The 5,000-nt window shown below is 44.3% G+C and overlaps 1 non-coding gene across 1 annotated transcript; it reads right to left on the bottom strand.

Annotated features, from left to right (window-relative positions):
- Nucleotides 1-86: 86 nt before the first annotated feature.
- LOC123719341 lies at nt 87-1,992 on the bottom strand. Its single transcript, XR_006755402.1, has one exon. It is a non-coding gene; the product is annotated as a small subunit ribosomal RNA (ribosomal RNA).
- Between the last annotated feature and the right edge of the window lie 3,008 nt (nt 1,993-5,000).

Genomic DNA, 5,000 nt, shown 5'->3' with positions numbered 1-5,000 from the left:
TGATTCGTATCATTCACGTGTTTTTGTATTTTTTTCTTTTTTTGCGAGTCTTTGACAACAACAAAACAAAAAGAAAAAACCAACGTTAATGATCCTTCCGCAGGTTCCCCTACGGAAACCTTGTTACGACTTTTACTTCCTCTAAATGATCAAGTTTGGTCAACTTCCCAGCAACGCCGACGGCCGTGAGGCCACCGCGTGTCGGTCCGAAGACCTCACTAAATCATTCAATCGGTAGTAGCGACGGGCGGTGTGTACAAAGGGCAGGGACGTAATCAACGCGAGCTTATGACTCGCGCTTACTAGGAATTCCTCGTTTATGGGGGATAATTGCAAACCCCAATCCCCAGCACGAAGGAGTTTCAACGGGTTGCCCGGGCCTCTAGGCCAGGGAGAACATGTTGATTCCTTCAGTGTAGCGCGCGTGCGGCCCAGGACATCTAAGGGCATCACAGACCTGTTATTGCTCAATCTCGTGCGGCTCGAAGCCGCCGGTCCCTCTAAGAAGAATTTTAATACGTCGCCAGTGAGTTGCGCTCCCCGAGAGTCGCGCACACCTTGAATGACGACGCCTATTTAGCAGGCTAGAGTCTCGTTCGTTACCGGAATTAACCAGACAAATCGCTCCACCAACTAAGAACGGCCATGCACCACCACCCACCGAATCAAGAAAGAGCTGTTAATCTGTCAATCCTTCCGGTGTCCGGGCCTGGTGAGATTTCCCGTGTTGAGTCAAATTAAGCCGCAGGCTCCACTCCTGGTGGTGCCCTTCCGTCAATTCCTTTAAGTTTCAGCTTTGCAACCATACTCCCCCCGGAGTCCAAAATCTTTGGTTTCCCGGAAGCTGCCCGCCGAGCCATTGTAGTAACGTCGGCGGATCGCTAGATGACATATTTACGGTTAGAACTAGGGCGGTATCTAATCGCCTTCGAACCTCTAACTTTCGTTCTTGATTGATGAAAACACCTTTGGCAAATGCTTTCGCTGATGTTCGTCTTGCGACGATCCAAGAATTTCACCTCTAACGTCGCAATACGAATGCCCCCAGTTATCCCTATTAATCATTACCTCGGAGTTCTGAAAACCAACAAAATAGAACCGAGATCATATTCTATTATTCCATGCACGAAATATTCAAGCGGCATTTTGAGCCCGCTTTGAGCACTCTAATTTGTTCAAAGTAAAATTGTCGGCCCACCTCGACACTCACCGAAGAGCACCGCGATAGGATTTTGATATTGAACCGGCGTTTTACCGCCGGCTCACCGACGATATGCTCCGCAGACGTGTCAGTATCACCGCGGATGCGGTGCACCGACAGCGCGGCGCACAAATGCAACTACGAGCTTTTTAACCGCAACAATTTTAGTATACGCTATTGGAGCTGGAATTACCGCGGCTGCTGGCACCAGACTTGCCCTCCAATTGTTCCTCGTTAAAATATTTAAAGTGTACTCATTCCGATTACGAGGCCTCGTAAGAGTCCCGTATCGTTATTTTTCGTCACTACCTCCCCGTGCCGGGAGTGGGTAATTTGCGCGCCTGCTGCCTTCCTTGGATGTGGTAGCCGTTTCTCAGGCTCCCTCTCCGGAATCGAACCCTGATTCCCCGTTACCCGTGACAACCATGGTAGTCGCAGAAACTACCATCGAAAGTTGATAAGGCAGACATTTGAAAGATGCGTCGCCGGTACTGGACCGTGCGATCGGCAAAAGTTATCCAGATTCATCAAAATTAACGACTTCGGACGCATGGCCCTCCGCCGATTGGTTTTGATCTAATAAAAGCACTCATCCCATCACTGGTCAGAGTTCTGATTGCATGTATTAGCTCTAGAATTACCACAGTTATCCAAGTAACTGAGTAAGATCTAAGGAACCAAAACTGATATATTGAGCCATTCGCGGTATCGCCTTAATACGGCTTGCACTGAGACATGCATGGCTTAATCTTTGAGACAAGCATATAACTACTGGCAGGATCAACCAGGGAGCTGCTTACGCAAACGACACGCCTACACCGCGGTCACGCGGCTTCGGCGAGCCGCTGGCTCGGCGGCGTCGAGGGGCGCGCGCTTGCGCGCGCGCCTTCTCGACACGCGTGAACGTAACGCGTCGAATTTGCACGCGACGCGACGTTCGCGCTTCATATCGATAGACTAACTTTGACCGGTCTACGAGCGGCCGTCCCGTCACGATCTCGCAACGAGGTGATGTACAACGATGCTCGACCACTGTGAGGGACATAAAACTGCAACGAACACGACCCCGCGGGCGGGAATCGATGTTGTGACAATTTGAAAATTGAACATTCATCTAAACGCAACTTCTCAATTTTTATTCAATACGTTATTGTAAACATATTAAAACTCGGCTGGCAATTACATGCGCACACACACGCATGATTCGCACTAGATACGATCAACGCCCGGAGCTTGAGGGATAAATTCCAACACGACGCTGCGCACACCGTTTCGACGATGGGCGCGTGTGCGTCCTCTTTTATACATTCTTTCCATATACGGTCGCCGTGGCGACCGCGCACGTGTCGAACACGCTAGGCGCCCTGCGTTGAGGTGTGCCTAGAAGCGTATTCTTTTAACATCACAGATAACACCGGGGGAGACGGTCCCAAATCTTGGTCGATTGGTAACATCACCATACGGTCTGCGAACGCGGTGCTATAATATAATTTTATATTATATTATATAAAATATGAGGAGGAGTAGTATGTATATTCTTTGTTATTTTGTGTTGACACAAGAGAGATATATAAAATGTACTATACACCACACACACAGAGAGAGAGAGAGCTGGGAAAGATCTCGGCGGTCTCGCATTCGAAATACGAATTTGATATAATTTCCTCCGAAAATCCATACCCATATCTATATCATCCATGCGCGAATATATGTATATAATATTCTCACACTTCGCACAAACACAAAAACAAAAACAAGAACACATTCTCTCTCGTCCGTCGTTCGTCTATATAATAGACGAACGACGCGCGGCAACGAGAACGAGTCGACGCTGTGCGCACGACTGTTTCGCTCCACATCTATACCGAGAGCAATAGTCCGCGTCGGCATTGGAGCGGACGTCGAATGTTTCTCGTAGAGCGAGCGAGAGAGAGACGATTTTTCATTTTATTATGTATGTGTATTGGCGTGCAGTAGTAGCACGTAGTAGTACTAGTAGTAGTAGTAAAAAAATATTATTATTTATTTTATTGACTGATATGATTTTGTTTGTTTTCTTTTTTTTGCATAGACATTTGTATTGATAGATATGTTTCTCGTTGAAGCTCGCAGCACACGCTCAGAGAAATGGCAATGTGGGTTTATTTGAAGAAAAAAAAAACAATTAATTTATTAATAATATGTATGTATGTATGTATGTATGTATGTATGTATAATAATGAATTATAATAATTATTCCGATGCAACGTCAGAGGAAAATGTTTCTCGTACAGGTGCGGCGCGCGACGGCCGGCCGCTCGACAGTTTCGCGCCGAATGTTTCTCGTTGAAGCTCGCAGCACACGCTCAGAGAAATGGCAATGTGGGTTTATTTGAAGAAAAGAAAAAAACAAAAAAAACAATTATATTTATTAATAATATGTATGTATGTATGTATGTATGTATGTATGTATAATAATGAATTATAATAATTATTCCGATGCAACGTCAGAGGAAAATGTTTCTCGTACAGGTGCGGCGCGCGACGGCCGGCCGCTCGACAGTTTCGCGCCGAATGTTTCTCGTTGAAGCTCGCAGCACACGCTCAGAGAAATGGCAATGTGGGTTTATTTGAAGAAAAAAAAAAAAAAAAAAAAAACAATTAATTTATTAATAATATGTATGTATGTATGTATGTATGTATGTATAATAATGAATTATAATAATTATTCCGATGCAACGTCAGAGGAAAATGTTTCTCGTACAGGTGCGGCGCGCGACGGCCGGCCGCTCGACAGTTTCGCGCCGAATGTTTCTCGTTGAAGCTCGCAGCACACGCTCAGAGAAATGGCAATGTGGGTTTATTTGAAGAAAAGAAAAAACAAAAAAAACAATTATATTTATTAATAATATGTATGTATGTATGTATGTATAATAATGAATTATAATAATTATTCCGATGCAACGTCAGAGGAAAATGTTTCTCGTACAGGTGCGGCGCGCGACGGCCGGCCGCTCGACAGTTTCGCGCCGAATGTTTCTCGTTGAAGCTCGCAGCACACGCTCAGAGAAATGGCAATGTGGGTTTATTTGAAGAAAAAAAAAACAATTAATTTAGTAATAATATGTATGTATGTATGTATGTATGTATGTATGTATAATAATGAATTATAATAATTATTCCGATGCAACGTCAGAGGAAAATGTTTCTCGTACAGGTGCGGCGCGCGACGGCCGGCCGCTCGACAGTTTCGCGCCGAATGTTTCTCGTTGAAGCTCGCAGCACACGCTCAGAGAAATGGCAATGTGGGTTTATTTGAAGAAAAAAAAAACAATTAATTTATTAATAATATGTATGTATGTATGTATGTATGTATGTATGTATAATAATGAATTATAATAATTATTCCGATGCAACGTCAGAGGAAAATGTTTCTCGTACAGGTGCGGCGCGCGACGGCCGGCCGCTCGACAGTTTCGCGCCGAATGTTTTTCCGTTGAAGCTCGCAGCACACGCTCAGAGAAATGGCAATGTGGGTTTATTTGAAGAAAAAAAAAAAAAAAAAAAAAACAATTAATTTATTAATAATATGTATGTATGTATGTATGTATGTATGTATAAATAATGAATTATAATAATTATTCCGATGCAACGTCAGAGGAAAATGTTTCTCGTACAGGTGCGGCGCGCGACGGCCGGCCGCTCGACAGTTTCGCGCCGAATGTTTCTCGTTGAAGCTCGCAGCACACGCTCAGAGAAATGGCAATGTGGGTTTATTTGAAGAAAAGAAAAACAAAAAAAACAATTATATTTATTAATA

The sequence above is a fragment of the Pieris brassicae genome, unplaced genomic scaffold, assembly GCF_905147105.1.
Source record: "Pieris brassicae unplaced genomic scaffold, ilPieBrab1.1, whole genome shotgun sequence".
Classification (NCBI taxonomy): Eukaryota; Metazoa; Arthropoda; class Insecta; order Lepidoptera; family Pieridae; genus Pieris; species Pieris brassicae.
The sequence above is the reverse complement of the archived record's forward strand: the minus strand, read 5'-3'. Positions and strand labels throughout refer to the sequence as shown.